Source organism: Trichosurus vulpecula, chromosome 1 (assembly GCF_011100635.1).
Source record: "Trichosurus vulpecula isolate mTriVul1 chromosome 1, mTriVul1.pri, whole genome shotgun sequence".
Taxonomy (NCBI): domain Eukaryota; kingdom Metazoa; phylum Chordata; class Mammalia; order Diprotodontia; family Phalangeridae; genus Trichosurus; species Trichosurus vulpecula.
In genome coordinates this window covers 548,933,673-548,951,216 of record NC_050573.1, presented here as the reverse complement: position 1 = coordinate 548,951,216, position 17,544 = coordinate 548,933,673, and the positions used below count along the sequence as shown (strand labels likewise).

At 41.0% G+C, this 17,544-nt stretch overlaps 1 protein-coding gene across 1 annotated transcript in view; it reads left to right on the top strand.

Moving 5' to 3' along the window:
• The first annotated feature begins 7,351 nt into the window (after nt 1–7,351).
• The window catches only part of PRPSAP2 (phosphoribosyl pyrophosphate synthetase associated protein 2), a 79,112-nt gene continuing 68,919 nt past the window's right edge, over nt 7,352–17,544 (top strand). The window contains exon 1 of the mRNA XM_036744816.1: nt 7,352–7,527. The gene's annotated coding sequence lies outside the window, so the exon portion shown is untranslated. The remainder of the gene's footprint in view (nt 7,528–17,544) is intronic.

Genomic DNA, 17,544 nt, shown 5'->3' with positions numbered 1-17,544 from the left:
TGTAACATACTTGGTCTTCAGGTAGTGGGGAACAGAATAGTTACTATTATATACAGTTATTAAAATATTAGAAAACCAAGTTCAAATACTCCTTTGAAATCTAGTTAAGGAACCCTGGTATAGGGGGATGAGAGTACAGACTAAAATCTCTCTCTCTTTTATTCTCCTTCCTTATCACCTTAGGTTGGCTAAGGGCTACTGCACTAAGGAATACTTGGGAATTGGGGATGTGAGGGGAAGGGATGAAGTCACTATTTAGATAGTTCCCTGCCCAAAAGCAGCCTCTGTAGCAGGTGCTGGATTAGTCTACAGCTTCTCATTCCAAACTTCTCCTCTCCCAACCTTTAATGACCATGTAATAACACAAAAACAATAGTAGCTGCCATTATTATAGTTTATCTATAAGGTATATGTGTATTATTTAAAATATAAAATGACTGGCTTACGAGTGGTATGGATAGAGAAAATGATCTAGAATCTAGCCTGTCTCTAGCCTGTCTCCTAGAGCTGTGTTAGGCTAGAATTATATTTATCCACCACACCTCAAATATCAGTAGTCTCTGGGGCATAATACTTCAAGGGGACAAGAATCAACAATACTTTTTTAAAATAAATTTTTTTCCTAGTCTCACCATTGCTCTAAACTCTAAGTATCAGAGTGTGGGGTGATTTGATTTAGAGGTTCTTGCCAATCAGTGATTAAAGATCTTTTCCTGCCCGTTCAACAGGCCTCAGGTAGGGCTAGTTAAGGAAGGCTTGATTAGAGGCAGGCCTACACCCTTTTCACCAACTGGGTATGAGGCCCTCAGGCCCTAAGAAGAATGTATATACCCAGAAGGTAGCCATTAAGGTCAGAATTTAGCCCAAGGAGAAGAACTCTGAGACAACAGAGCGGAGAATCCGCAGGCTAGTGAGCTACAGAACTCAGAGAGCTATGGAGAGAGTGCAGAGAGTGGAGACCAGAGAGCTGTGGAAACCAGAGAACTGATCAGGGAGAGAACTCAGGCAAGCAGACATTTGGGATTCTCAAGTGTTTATGGGAAGGCCCCAGTGGAGGGGTGGGGGTGGGGGTTGGGTGGTGGGGAAGGAAGAGAAGGTTACAGGATGACTTGGTTATTTGCTGTAATGCTGTGTTATAATTTCCTTGTCGTTTCATTGAGGTAGACTCACTGGCTTTGAGATACACCTGTTGCTATGTCGGGTTGGAGTTATTGGTTTTGGGATTTAATCCTCTGGTGTCTTTATGTCATACTTCCCCTGCCTTCTACCTAGAGAATCTCTTATACTTTGCAATTCTGAACTATACAGGCATGCTCATGGTCATCTTTGAGGTCATGAATCTTGCCATACTGATACAGTCCTTTGTAGAATTTCATCTCTTCATCCTCAGTAACTGATGTTAAAAACAGAAGCTGCAATTATTTTCATGGTGAACTTTTTGCAAATACTTATTAACATCATAACACATGACCAAATATACTTGAAATAATGCTTCTCATTGCCTCTAGACATGAAATAAAAAGCCTTTCTTTGCTTTTCTAAGGTGTATCTGTGAGTAATCCTTCCATTTAGTTGCAATTTCATTCTTTATTCTGGTTTATTTTTCAGCAAGAATGTCAAGATGGACACTATTCAGCTTCTCTAGCAATATGTCTACCATCCTGCCAGTGACCAAGGTTCCCAACCTAAGTATCATCCTTCACTCTTCATTCTCTCACCTCTCCCCCAATATCAAATTATTTGCCAAGTCCTACCTTGTAACTACCTTGGAAATATTTCTTATATGTCCCATGCTCTCTCTAACACCAAAATTGAAGCCCACCATTAATCCTCTTTGAGCCCACCATTAATCCCCTTTATATTCTTGTCTTTGTCTCTGCCCTACACCCTGAAATGGCTTGAAACAGCTTAAGGCATAGTTCTGGGTAGATTGCCCAAGGCTATTCCCCTGACCCCCCCCCCTTTCTCATGATTCAGCATTCTGTATATTGTCTCTACATCAGCATTATGTGCAAGGATCAGTTGCAGGGTAGGGTATAAGTCTATCTTAAGGAGAAACCCCTTTGTTACCAAATAGCCCCACACCCTGGGTTATGGTGCAACTATTCTGCTGACCAAGTTAGGTCCCTTCACTCAGACCATAGCTGATCAAGTAGGGGTTACTTTCTGGGAAATTCCACCCCGTACCCCCATCCAGTTATAGGAAACTGATCATGACCTAAGAGGGACCCCCTTGTCACAGGTTGGTAGCACCCCTGAATCCTTGCGCCATATTCCCAAATTAGCTCTGAGCTATGGATCCAACCAATGGCTGATCTTTGCTTCTGTACATCATTGCTTCTGCTAGCAACCCTCCCTAATTGTGTAATTGTGGTTTTTGCCTTTATAAGCATTGTAAGTTCAGGACTGCCTGATTTGAGTGTACTTTGAGTATGTACTCCAGGTAGTCTCGCTCTTGGCCAATAAATCCACACTTAAATTTACCTTGAACCCAGGTCTCATCTCACTATTATTTTCTACACAACATCTCCTCCGATATTGTAATCACCTAGTACAGGCCCTTATCACCTCACATCTGGACTATTTCAATAGCCTACCGTTTAGTCTCCCTTCTTCAAGTGCTCCCATACCAGTTCATCCTCTACTCAACTGTCAGACTGATCTTCCTAAAGTACAGGTTTGACCATGTCACCTCCAGCCTCCACTCAAAAACTCCAGTAACTACCCATTTGCCTCCAGCATCAAAACAAAATGAAGCAAAAAAAAAAAAAAACAACCCTCTGGCTTTTAAAGCCCTTTATAATTTGTCCCCATTCTACCTTTCCAGTCTTCTTACACATTACTCCCATCTAATGGCACTGACCTTTGTGCTGTTTCTTGCATAAGAGACTCAAGCCAGGCTAGGGCAATCTGGGCTTTTCTTATTATCCATGGTCATCTCCTTCAAGAAGCACTATAGTGAATACAGAGAGGATACTTCCTGCAGTGCAGCTGGCACTGAATGAGGACCCAGGATTTCTCAAACTTGCATATTCATAAGGGTGCCTCTAAGCCTAGGTATGCCCATTTTGGGATTGCAGCTTGATCACCTATGATCAGGCAAATAAACACAAAGCAGAAGTGTTAATCAGGGGATCAGAAGCAACTAAGCTTGCCTAGTTGAGTCCCTGATCTCGCTGACACAAGGGAACAGCTGACAGGCTCCTGGGATAGAAGCCAGATGATATGGGAAGTCCCAGAGCTAAATGATGCCGTCTAGAGAGTTGAAGGAAAAGATAGAGAATGGAGTTTTTAAGTTTATTGACCCTTTTAAGGTCCACAGAGTGAGCTAATCCTCCTGATTTAGTGACCAATCCCAGCTTTGATAAAGCCTACCCCCACTTCAGCTTTCACAGAGTTAGGGAACCAAGGGATCACCCAGGATTGCTAGATCATCAAAAAGTGACAAGTCTGTTAGAAGTCAGCACATTTCTCTAGAGTTGGTGGAGGCACCTCAGTCCCCTGCATAGTAGGTCCTGTAGGACCATCTCCGCAAGTACTCCATGGAATAAAACCCCAGTTACGATTCTAAGTTGACATCAAGCTATTAGTGACTACTCTTAATCTGGCCATTCAACCGTCTCTGAATCCATCTAACCATACTTTCACCTGATCCACATCTCTTCACGTTTTCTACAGAAACACTTTTAAAATCCTGGTTAGATATATCAACTGCATTCCCCTGATTTACCAGTTTAGTAACCCTGTCAAAAAATTAAACGTTTATTCTGTTTTTTATATAGCCAGAGTAGCTCTTTGTGGTCATCATTTTCTTTTTCAGAGGTTTGCTAACTATCTCTTTAATAATTCAATCTAGAATTCTGCCTGGACAATTTACTGGCCTATAGTTTGCAAACACTATCATCTTCTCTTTATTAAAACCAGGATAATGTGGTCCCTTGAATTTCTGCAGTGCCTGTCCTGTCATCCAAGAAACAGTGGCTCAGAAATCACTTCTGTTAATTCATAGGATCATAGATGTCTAGTTTGAAGAGACCTCAGCAGCCAACTATTCCAAACCCCTCATTTTACAGATGAAGACCCTGATCTAACAAGATCAGCCTTTCTCAACCCCTCTTAATTCTAGTGCCTTCCCTCTGTTAATTATTTAGTATTTCTCCAGTGTAGAGCTCATTTGTATATATGGGCTTGCATGTTGTCTCCCCCTTTAGACTGTAAGTTCCTTGAGGGTTCCTATCCTTTACCACCTTTTGTCTCCCCAGTACTTAGCACAGTGCGGGGCATATAGTAGGCACTTAATGAATGTTTATCGATTGACCAATTGATTGAGGTTTAGAGATGAAAGGGACTTGTTTTCATCTAGTCTAGTGGTTCTCAAATATTTTTTGCTTACAGCACAGTATTCTTTGCTATGAGGAACTGAGGCACACTGAACATTTTAGTTGAAAATAAATAAGGATTACTAGTAGTTGGGTCTCCAGACCCATTACCTGGGTCTTGAGATTCTCTTGACTCTCCTTCCCTTCTGCCACTTCCTCTTTCTTCACTTCACCAGGGCTCCCAGCAGAGGAGGTCACTTTTTGCCTGACAAATCTGGGAAGAACACATGATATGAAAAAAAGTAGCCTCACCCTTACTTTCAAGGAGAAGGAAAAGATAACATGTTTACCAAAAAGGGCATTCCAGGTAGAGAGCAGAAGTGAAGGAAAGGTCTAACCAAAGTGCTGCATTAGAGATTTGAAAGAGAGGTCACTTTCAGCATTTATTCCTTTTCTGTTTTCTCTTTTACTTTTTAGAACTGCTTTAAAACATTCCCTACCTAACATTATTTTTCAAATGTCCCGAATTTTTATTTGGGGGGAAACGTTGCTGTATAATTCAATTATCTATCTATCTATCTACCTTTCTTAATAGTGTTGAATGCCAGGAATGACTCCTGGTCTTAGTGTCATCTTGCTGATTTCGACTTTGCCATGAAAGCCAAATGGAGCACAGGCTGACACGCAGAAGCAAAAAGAAGAGGCAGAGGTCCAAATAGGCTGAATGTGCTGACCACATGTGTGAGGTAAATAAAATGTGAAGACCTCACAGGGAAGATATGTATTATACACACACACATACACACACACACACACACACACACACATACACACACATATATATATACTAAGAACTGTTTAAAAATCAAGAAATAGGGAAATAGGGAAGTGAAAAAAATTCTGAGGCTGTGAGAGTCTTATGACTCAGCCTCTGGGAAAGTTTACTCTGAAACTTTTTGTTCTTTCTTCTGATTCTGGTTTAAAGATTTGCTCAGTAAGGATAGGGTCACTGTGACCTGTTTTCCTTTACTGTAAAAGTACTCTAGAAGAATGGTCTCCCCCTCCCCTTATCCTATTCTCCTTCTTCAGATTTATAGATGTCACCTCAGTTGTAATCATTAACTAAGGGAATGGAAATTGGAGTTTTTGGTGCCTCAATTTCCTAGTTGTTCAGATTGTAAGCCCATCTCCCAGCCAATGGTGAGAAGGGTCAGAGGTGGGCGGGAATTCTCTTGTGTTAGGTATAATTATTGGTGCTTTGCTCCTTGTAAAGCACCTCCCTTGCTAGATCTGTTCTGGCAGAGGATGCCCTATTCTTGAGAATTGAATAAAGTTTATTTCTGTTCCCACCCTGAGATGGCTCCTTATTATAAATTTAAGTGGTGAGCGTCTTTCATCCCACACACCACAGAAGCAGACAGATATTATTTTATACCACACCCTTGGTCATGCCCCTACTGAAACCTTAGGGAGTTATCATCTAGTGGAAGACTATAGCTGCTCTCCCCTTTCTGATTAGAATTTTTATCTCTACCATCTGATACAGGCCTTTTTACTACTATTTTACTTTTCCCAGACAATGGGCATTCCAAATTTTAATGCTATTAATCTAATGAATCATCAAAGTCCAAATCAAGCAAAATGCAGTTTGTTACCTGCTCTTCCCAGCTTGGTCTACCCAGCTGAACCTAGCATTTGGGACCAACTGCTTCCTTTGTAGCTCCATGAAGGACTTATATAATACAAATTACTTCTACTTTTTTGGTGGAGGAAAAAAATCTAACAAAACTTATGGGAAGAAAAAGAGGGCTTCTTGACATTTTGGTGTGTCATGGACCCCTTCGGCAGTCTGGTGAAGTTTGTGGATGCCTTTTCAGAATTAAAAAAAAATCCTAATTGAAGGAAATGCTAAATTTTATTGAGAGGTTAGTGAAAATAGGTAATTTTTTCCTCCTATCCAAGTTCACAGACACCTTAAATTTACCCATGACCCCCTCGGGGTTTTATGGACCTAGACAGCCTAGGACTATTGTACCTTGTTCTCTTTGGTCTGTGCTTTAACCAATACACACTTCTCCCAGGTCTTGCACTTGCTTGCTTTCTCTAGCCCAGCAGTATAAGGTAGTACTTTTCATAAAGTACTAAGGTCAGGTATTATTCAACCCAAGCCCAGAGTGAAATACAGCTCACAGACTGGACAATAGGTCCCTGCCCTCCTAGCACAGAGTGAAAATAAATACTAAACAGTAGCTGTTTCTCTTTTGGCCAAGAACCCTGAGAGTCTTCCCCATCCAGTTTGATTTTTTTTTTTTTGAGTTTTGATTAAAGTGGCCATCCCTTGATTAACTTCCTAAAAAGTCCTATTCACTGAATGGGCATTACCTCACTCAAAGTGAGACCCTCCAAAGACCTTAGCCTGGAAGGCCAGGGTCTCCCAATGCATCCTGAGCCATCTCCAGTTGTACTGGTGAATATCTGGTCACTGGACCCAGATGGCTCTGGAGGAGATAGTGAGGCTGGTGACCTTGCACAGCCCTGCCTCACTCAAAGTCAACTGCAAGTCACGTGATCATTTCCCTCAACTCTCAGCAGCCCTGCTCCTCCTTTCTTCCCTTTTGCTTTTTCTATGGAAATTCCTATCTCCCTCCTGCCCCCCGGCCTTCCTTCTGTCTTCATCCTCCTCTCTCAGGCCCACCACCCATTGGCTTCAGTGAGTCTTCACTTCCCCCTTGCCCCTCATGGGTCCCCTTCCTTCCCCATCCCCCTCCCACTGCTTCCCTGCTTCACTCTCTCCCTCCCTCCCTCCCATGTGCCCTCCTAGTTGTCCTTCCAGGTTCCTTCCTTTCGTCTTCCCCCTCCTCCCAACCCCGCCTCTTCCCATCCTCCCTTCCCAAGTACCCGGGTCTCTCCCTCCCCGCCCCATCCCGCCCCCCGCCAGCCTCACGGTCCGCCTCGGGGTCCGCCTCGCGCCGGCGCCTCGCGCCCTGGCCCCGCCCCCGGGTCTCCCGTCGCTGAGCCGGCGTCGCTCACGCACTCGGAGCCGCCATTTTGCTGCGAGAGTCGCCAACTGGGGACCGGGTGTGCTCTCTCTTTCGGGTGGCGGGGGCTCCGTTGGCGAGCTGCGGCGGCCGGCAGCGGGCCGGCTTGGGGCACGGCGGGAGGCTCGGCTCCGCGGAGGCGGTGAGGGGAGGAGCGGCTGGGCGGACAGGTGACTGGCCGGGGACCGGGACAGGTGCGGGGCCGGGGCGCTCCCCCCCGCCCATCTCCCCGGGCGGGGCAGGGCAGAGGCTGCTCCAGGCTCTCGGTTCCCTGGGAGCTGGAACTAAGAAGAGGGAGGGAGCGGGGGACCTCGCTGACCAGGAAAGATGGAGGGGATGGTCATTTCCTAGGAGGCGGCGGTCCTCCCGGTCCCTAAAGAACATGGGTAGCGGTTCCCAAGGTAGGGGTGCCCCACCCCTGGATCTCCTAGAATAGGAATAGCCGGTGCTTACGTGGCTCACCCGGCGCTTTCCCGGGGGCTGTGGGGTCCTTGCCCCTGCGCGCGCACACCCCTTCCCCGACCCCCCCACGCTCTAGGGAAGATAGAAAAATCTTTCTCTTGGAGTTGGGGCTGATTCCCTCAGAAGGTGAGCTCCAGGAGAGCGAGAGACTGGGCTCTCTTTTCTGTTTTGTATCCCCAGGCCACGCTAGCGTACAGGCGGCTCTTAATACACACTTGTTGTGACCCTGGCCGAGTCACTTAACCCTGCCTGCCTCAGTTTCCTCAAATGTAAAATGAGCTGGAGAAGGAAACGGCAAACCACCCCAGTGTCTTCGCCAAGAGTGCCTCCGATAGGATCTGGCCTGACTGAATAATACTTATTTCTGGGAGTCATTCGGAGTATTAATGGCCTACTTAAAATTTCCGACCTGTGGGCTCCTGGAGGGAACTGTCATGAAGCGTGAGGCCTGGGGAAGTGATAAGATGTCGATGTATGGACCAGGCTGGCTTCATCACGTTCTTAAAGTCCATTAGCGCCCGGAAACATTGTCAGCTGAACTGCATAATGGACCTTTTTCATCGATTAGTGAATCCGCTAGGGGAGGCAAGGACTGAAAACACAAAAACGGTTCTGCTTTTAATTCTGGGGCCTCACCAGTAGTGACATGTTGTGTTTACTTGGAGAAAGATGTTTTTATTTTCCTCTTAACACTGTTCCCTTGCATCATTTGGATGGGATTCATGATAAAAGTTGTCATGGCCAGTTTGCTGGAAATGAGCTGCTCAGTACGGACTTAGAACATTCATAATCTGTTACCTGGAGCATATTTGAAGCTTTTCCAAGGTAAAAACTGCCGTAGACCGTTCTTCGGTGAGACAGCTTTTGAGAACTCAGTAATTGGAATAGGATTTGTGGAAGAAGTTTTAATAATAATAACAAAATAATCACTTCTCTTTAGCAAACAAATGCTTAACAAAACATTTTCCTGTGGCGTGGATAGTGTAGCTGTTTTCTTAAAGAGTTGTGTGACTTGCTTGTACAGTCACACAGTAAACATTGGAACTGTAATTGAAATCCAGTTCAAGTCCAGCCTTTTTTTCACAGTGCCTTGCTATTTGTTTTGATTCTAGAAATTGTTCACTCATAAATTACTTTAAAATGATTTTATTAGGTTTTTATACTAAGAAAATTTGACAAGTACCTGTTTACTGTGTTCCAGGCATTGTCAGGCTCCAGAGATAACAGAGACAAAAAATAAGAAATCATTTCTTACTGCAAGGGATTTACATCAGGGAAACAACATTACACGTATAAGTAAATACAAAATATATGCAAACGAAAAAAGAAAGTAATTCAAAGGGACCCTAAAAGCTGGAGATCAGGAAAAGCCTTATCTGGAAGGTTGGCGCTTAAGCTAAGCATTGATAGGAGCGAGGGATTATTTTCCCCCTTTTTTCTTTTTTATCGATGCCTTTTTTCATATCACATGCATTTCAGAATATGACCCTTCTCCCATGAGTCACATTTCTTTTAAATTTTATTTTTATTATGAAGTTAGTAAACATAAGCAAAGCTGAACATTGCAGTAAACAAGGAGGATTGTATAAGAAGTTGAACTTTTGTTTTTTACATTCTGTTTTTTCATACTATGTACAGCTTTTTGGGGGGAGTAATTCACATTTAACATTGTAATTCCCATAGTTCTCTGCTTGTTGGTGCCTCTTCTAAATGAACTTCTGCTTATTTTTTTAATGATTCATTGAGGCTCTTTTACATCTTTTCTTCTTCTCTCACTCCCCGACAAAGTTCTCCCCCTGCCAAAAAAAACCCCCAAAACCCTCTCATTATAACACAAGCATCATCATTCAAAACAAATATACACATCGGCTGTGTCTGAAAATGAACCTCTCTCCAATCCATTGCCTTTCTGCCAAAAATGATTCATCATCTTTCCTTGGAAGTAGTAATCACTCATTTTGTTGACTAGTTCTTAGGACTTTCAGTGTTTTTCTTTATAGAGTTGTACTTCTTATATGAATTAATCTCTTGGTTCTTGATCCACCCCTTAGATTTAAAAAGAAAGACAACAAATTTAGCGAAATTAACTGATATATTGACAGTACATGTAATATTTCAACCCGTATGGCCCTCCTCATCCCCAGGAAAGGGAGTCAACATTTTCTCATCTCTTTTTCAAGACAAATCTTGGTTATCACTAAATGGTGCTTGGATTTGTTTTATTATTCTTTGTATTTATGTTGTGAGAGTCTTGTATAGTTTTCCTGGTTCTGCTTCACTCCTCATCAATTTGTCTTTCCATGCTTCTCTGAATTCTTAGTATACATTGATTCTTTTGACTCACTAGTATTACATTACATCTTTTTATCTCAGGTTGTTTAGCAGTTTCCTGATAGTTATATGCTTTGTTTCCACCACTTTGCTACCACAAGAATTAAGAGTCCAACTGATTATTTTTATATGTGAGATATTTTTCTGTCATTGCCCTCTGGGTATATGCCTCACAGTGGGATTCCTGGTTCAGAGGATATGGTCATTTTAGTGATCTTTTAAAAAATTTAACTCATAATTACTTTCCAGAATGGTTGGGCCGATTCGCAGCTCCACCAACAGTGTATTGAGTACATTGTGAACTGGGGATCCTAAGAGGTGGAGAGAGTGCATTCTAGACATGGCAGATAGGAGATAGAATGTTGTATATGAGGTAGGTAGGCTAGTTTGACTGGAACAGACAGTCACACTGGAACAGTGGAAAAAGTATACTGTATAACAATCCTGGAATGGTAGACTGGAGCAAGATTTTGATGCTATATTTTATTCTAAAAGTAGTAGGGGAACCACTGAAACTTTCTGAACAGAGAGAGGTGTGGTGAGATTTGTGCTGTAGGGATTTTACTGGCAACTCTCTCAGTGGAGGATGGATTAAAGAGACAGGAGATATAGGGAAACCAGTCAGAAAGTTATTGGAATGGTCCAGCTTGGGAATGATGAGGATCTGAGCTACTGGTGCATGTGTGAGTATAATGGGAAACAGAATACAGTGGGAAAAAAAAAGTTGGATTTGATATCTGAGGACCTGGATTCACATTTCTTCTCTGACGCTTACTGTCTGTGTGGCCTTGGGCAAGCCTCTTTGGGTCTCAGTTTCTTCATTTGTAAAATGAGAGGTAGGATTAAATGACTTGACTTTCCAGGTCTAAGCCATAACCAAGGATAGTGGTATCCACTACAGAAATAGACATGTGGTTTGGGGGCGTGAGGTTAAGAGGTGGGGGGGGAGCAACTGTTCTGGTTTTGATGTGTTCCATGTTGAATTTGAGATGCTTGGGGGACAGTTCACTTTGAAGATTTCAAAAGGCATTTTGATGTGGAGCTGGATCTCAGAGAGATGGTCTATGTATTGATGGATATATAGGTAATTTTTTTGCAGAGAGGTAATAAATGAACCCAAAAGAACCGTTGAGATTACCAGAAAGGTGTAGAGAAAGAAGAGAAATGACCCCTGGACAGAATATTGGAGTAAAACCACTGTTAGGTGCTGGAATATGGGTATTGATTCAGAAGAGGAAATGAAGAGTGAAGCAGCCAGAAAGGCAGGAATACCAAGCCAGAGTGCTGTCATGAAAATGCAGAGAAGAGAGAATATCTAGGAGGAAGATGATTAACAGTGTTAAATACTATGGAGAAGTCAAGAAGGATGAAGATAGAGAAAAGGCCATTGAATTCGGCAGTTATCAGTTTGTAAAGAGCAGTTTCATTTGAATGATCAGATCAGAAGTCTGATTAAAAGGGATTGGAAGTGGGAACTAAAATAAAGTCAATAGCTTTTTGAGTAGTTTGTGAAGGGGAGGAGAGGTAGGACAATAGTTTGAGGGGGGTGGTAGGATCAAAAAAAGGTTTTTTTGAGGCTGGGGGAAATAAATATAATTTAGGGAGAGATTATAGCTTTAAGAGAAAGTTGGGAGTGGGGACAGGAGGTAGGTAATCTACTGAAGAGATAGGAGGAGATCAGAGGTACAAGTTGAGGTATTGGCCTAGGAAACAGTAGACCAGTTTGGCTGGAGCAGTGTGTGTGGAGAAGAGTAATGTTATATCTTACCAGTTGTCCATTCTGCATCCAAAGCAACTCTCATATTTCTCTCAATTCCCATAACCTCTGGTCCTTACCACTTCTGTTCTGGATGTCTTGTCCCTTCACTTGGTGTAGTGAAAAGAGCACTGGCTCTGGAGTCAATAGGACTTGGGTTCAAATCCCACTTTTGGGGTGGTTACAGACCTAGGAGACTTGAAAGAAGTGCTTTTGACAGAAATAAGGAAGTTTAGAAGACAGTGGGTTTAGGGGAAAAGATAATAAGTTCTGTTTTGGACATAGTGAGTTTGAGATGTCTCTGGGATATCGAGTTTGAGATGTCTGTGGGATATCCAGTTTGAAATGTCCAGTAGGCTATTGATGAAGAGAGATTGAAGCTTCTGGGGAGACCGGGCATGGATATATAGAGCAGTGAGTCATCTACATTGAGAGGATAATTAAACCTCTGGAAGTTGATGAGGTTACCAAGATATATAGAGATCCTGGAGGTAATAGGGGGCCACTAGAGTTGATTAAATTGGTGGGTGACAGTCAGGCATGGGCTTTAGGAAAGATCAGTTTGACAGTTGCACTGGGGGGAGATTTAAGAATGGGAGTCTAACAAGCCAGCTATTCAATAGTCGAAGTGTGAGGTTAAGAGGTCTTAGACTAGGGTGGTAACACTTAGAGCAGACAAGGGGGCATATAGGTGAGATGTGTGAAGGTAAAATAGACACGGACAAAGGAGTAAGACTGTAAAATGATCCAGCCAAGGAAACTGAGGAGTGATCCTATCTACAAAGAGAGCAATGTCACAAAAACCCAGAGAAAGTAGTCAGCAGTGGCAAATGTAGAGAAGTTAAGAAATGAGGACTGAGAACAGACCATCGGACTTGACAAATGGATCACTGGTAACTGTAGAAAGCAGTTTCAAGTTGAGTAAGGTAATGAGCCAGAGATTACAAAGAGTTGAGAAGAGAGGAAATGAAAGCAATATATATATATATATATATATATATATATATATATATATATATATATATATATATATGTAAATCTTTTTCCAGCAGTTTGTCTGAGAAAGAGGAAAGATATAGAATGAGAACTTGAAGGGGTTGTAGTGAATTTTTTAGGATGGAGGTGTGTTTTTAGGTAGTAGGTAAGGAATCAGTAGATAAGTTCTATTCCAGAGAAAGGATGATTGATGTTGCAGTGTCTGAGAAGATAGGAGGGAATGGGGTCTGTGGGCCTGGGTTAGGAGAAAGGTTACCTCTTTGTCAGAGTGGAGTAAAGTAAGAAAGAATAAAAGATTTTGTCAAAGGATTTTGAAAAGAGGATAATATTGTTTGCTGGCAAATGGCCCCAACTTTTCTCATGTTTGCTTGGCCATTCTTCAGTTGTCTTTGTGTTGATCATTTTTTCCCACTACTTTTGCATGAGTGTTCCCTAGGGATCTCCCCTGAGTTAAGTCAAGTCACTTTAATACCTACTGTATGCCAGGCTAAGCACTGGGGATACAAAGAAAGCCAAAAAACAGTCCTTGCTCTCAAAAGAGCTCACATGCCAGTGGAGGAGATATATGCAAATAAGATCGATGAAGGATAAATTGAAAATATCGAACAGGAGGAAGGCACTAGCATTAAAGGAGAGAGGAAAGGCTTCTTGTAGAAGGTGGGATTTTAGGTGGAACTTGAAGGAAGTCTAGAGACATTCTTCCCCCCCCCCCCCCGAAAAAATGCCAGGCATGGGGAACAACCATGGAAAATGGCCAGATTCAGGAGATGGAGTGGCCTGTTTGAGGAACAGCAAGGATACTAGTGTTACTGGGGCAGTTAGGTGTAAGAAAATTGGAAAGGCCAAAAGGACAAGATTATGATGGGCTTTAAAAGCTTTCTAAAATACTATTTCCGTTCTCCTTCCATAGTGCCCTTGAATGCTGTGCCCTGTAATAGTTGATGCCACTCCCTAGGGCTTTTAAGGGGCATTGAAAATCCCAGCCTGTATCTGAGGCTTTCTGTAACCCCTGGGGTTTTCTCAGGAGCCCTCTGTTCTTTCTGCTTCTGGACACAGCTGAAGTAAATGTGTGGGAAGTTTGGGTGGTCCTGCTTCCAGGCAACCATCTCGCATCTCGGCTTTTGTCTGCATTATCAGTCTTTTGAAGTTATGCTTAATTGATAACTGCTTTAAATAATTTCAGCATTGTTTTCCTGAAGATTATTGTAATCGTGTGAATTTTTTTTTCTAACTTGCTTTTGGCCACTTCACTATCTCAATGATATTCTTTTATTGCATCACTTGTACCTCCCATAACTTCCCCTGCTCCCTCCCGTTCCCCCCCCCAAAAAAAACCTTCTCCTTTGTGAGAAGTGTGGTAAAGCAAAATGAATCCACACATTGGCCTTTTCTGAAAATGTATGTCTCATTCTGCCTCCATTCATGATTCATCTTCATTTTCTGGAGCCCTGGTTGGTCATTGCATTGATTATAGTTCTTGAATCTTTCATGTTGTCCTGTCTGTGTTATAGTCATTTTATAACTTGTTCTGATTCTATTCACTTCACACTGCATCAGTTCATACAAATCCTAACAGGTTTTTCTGATTCCATTCCTTTAAGCATTTTTTACAATAATATGTCATTAAATTTACATTCCATAATTTGTTCAGCCATTCTGAAGTTTATCATGGCAACCCTTTTAGTCTCTAGGGGTTTACCCCCCCCCCCAAAGTGCTGCTATTAATAATTGTTCTCTACAAAGGTCTTTTCCTTCTGTCTTGGATTTTTTGGGGGTATATACTTAGTGTGCACAGTTGAGTGACTTTTCAGGTAGTTCCAAATTGCCTTGCAGAATGACTTTACTGGTTCAGTGCCTAAATAGTGGATTGTTCTGTCTTTAATCCTTTGCGTCCTTCAACAATTACTGTTTTCCTTTGTCATTCTTCTGAATCTAATGGATATAGGTAGAACCTCAGCTATTCCAATTTGCATTTCTCTTATTAGAAACTCGGAACATTTTTTCATGTAGTTGTTAATAGTTAAACTTTAAACTTTGAGAGCTGCTTGTTCATATCCTTTTTATATATTTAGGAATGGATCTTGTTATATATTTGAATCATTTCCTACATATCTTGAATATCAGGTTTGTCTTAAAGAAATTTGCTGCATATATTTTTTTCCCACTTAACTGTTTTACTTTGACAATTTTATGTAAAAATAAAAATTGAATTTTAATATTTTCAATAATGTGTATTTCCATATTAAAGAAAATTGTCATACTTTTGCTTTTTGAAAGGTTTAAGAGACTTTTGGAAGGACATTATGAAAGGTTTAAGAGACATTTTGTACTCATTTTCCTGAATTCAAATCCATCCTCCAACACTTACTAGCTGTGTGACTCTAGGCAAGTCACTTAACCCTGTCTGTCTCACTTTCCTCGTATGTAAAATGAACTGGAGAAAGAAATGGCAAACCACTCCAGTATCTTTGCCAAGAAATCCCCAAATGGGACCTTGAAGAGTCGAACATGAGTGAAAACGACTGAACAAGAAAAACACATTTTAAAATATATTTAAGATTAAATGTGAAGCAATTTAGCTTCCTGAAATCAACACTTAGTACTAATGAGCCTATGGCTAACCAATCCTGGATTCAGACTTTTAAAATTTAGACCTTTTCCTTATACCTTCTGCATTTGCGTGACAGTATAACTAATTGTAAGTGGATAACAGGGAACAGAATTTAACATAAAACAACCCTTTTATTTAGCTTTCCGGTATATTGGATGAATACTCACAAAGTAATATTTTATATATTTGAGTAGCACCATATGATTCATAGAGTGCGTCTAAAAATATTATACTCCTTTGATCCTTAATACCAGCTCTGCAAGCTAGATGATGGGTATATTGATCTGATTTTATAGAAAGGGAGAAGTTACTCTGAGAAATAACTAGAAAAACTAGAAATGGAACTCAGTTGTTTTCTGACCTCCAATCATATTGTGCTTTTCTCATTATACCACAGGAATCCCTGTTGATTTGGTATTCTATTTTGTTGTAAAGGGTTGGAATTCATCAGGAGATTTTTGTTGTATGAGCATTATTTTAGTGATCATTTCATATACAGGAAGTAGAACAGTTTATAAATGTACAGTTGTACTTTATTCATTCAATCAGCAATGTTTATTATATGCCAGATACTATGGTAGGCCTTGAAGATACAAAGACAAAAAAAAAAATCCTGGCCTCGGAGAACTTATTCTGTTGGGAGAAATAATATAAACATAGATACAAACCATATGCAGAGTAAAAGTATGGTATTTAGTGGTTGTTGGGAGCAGTAGCATTTGGAGAAATCATTGATAATACCTCTTGTTGAAAGTATTTTATGGTTAAACAAAATTCAGGTAAAAATAATAACATTCTTTTTAAGAATGTATATTCAGTTGCTAGTGGAATTCTTAAACCTTTGCTTCTGAGTGCAAACCCGTTTCTTGTTCTCAACACATACTTCTTCCCATCCGTGTTCTTAGCTTTAGTTAATGCTATCCCTTGTTCTTACCATATTTTAAAGTAGAACTCTTCCTGTCTTCTTTATATCAATTTTTCTTTATGATAGGCATCCCCTTTTTTTTAAAAAAAAGTTTTTATTGACACCTTTTTTTTCCACATCATCATAGTTTTCCCCCAGTATCCTTTCTCTTCCCCTTCTCAGAGAGCCATAATATTTTTAAAGACAAAAAGAAAAAAAAGAGGGAAATATCAGTACAACTCACCATTATGTTGAAAAAATCCAAACACATGTCTAATAATGTGCAACACCTGTGGATCTCCCACCTCTCTAAAGGGGCAGTTTGGGAGCATCTTATATCTCTTCTTTCAAGCTCTACTTGCCCTCACTAATTTTGCTATATTTAATATTTATTTTATTTTAGGTGGTTACTTTTTCCATTTACGTTGCTTTTATTACGTATATTGTTCTCTTGACTCTCCTTAACTTCACTTTGCATTAGTTCATGTAGATCTTTTCATCACATTCATCACTTCTTACAGTCTCCCCTTCTTAATTTTAAGGAAACAGAAGTCACACTAATCATGGACAAACTTTTGATATGAACCATGTGTTGTATATCAAGGTTTAGGAGCAAATGCATTCTCTGCTTGAGGGAGACTCCTTAGTGGATCAGGAATGTCTGTTTCCATGAATTCTGCTTGTCCTAGCTAATGAGGGTATGCTTTCTCTTACCAGCAAACTCACTGAGATCTCCTGACTTCATTCTCCGTACTGACCCACCTACTAGAAACTTTCCCTTAAACAGGCAGAGGTCACTTTTTAAAAATGTAAACCAAAGTTTTGGATAAATTGAAAAAGCATCTTGGATGTTTCAAAATGTGACCTGTAGAAAATTAGGCATTTGCTGGTTCAATAAATATTGTCCCCTGTATGCCAGATGCTATGGCAGCATGAGATGGTGCCTCTTTAGGGAGTTTTACTGTCTAAGAAAGGGTGAGTACCTTCTATCAACCGTAAAATAATTTAACTCTTTTTTGCTTTCTCACCAAAGCAAGTTTCATCTCTGAGGTTTTAGTTCAATTTGTCTAGAATCTATTAAAGCACCTCCTGTAAGCAAATTACAATGGGTGTTGGAAATAAGAGAC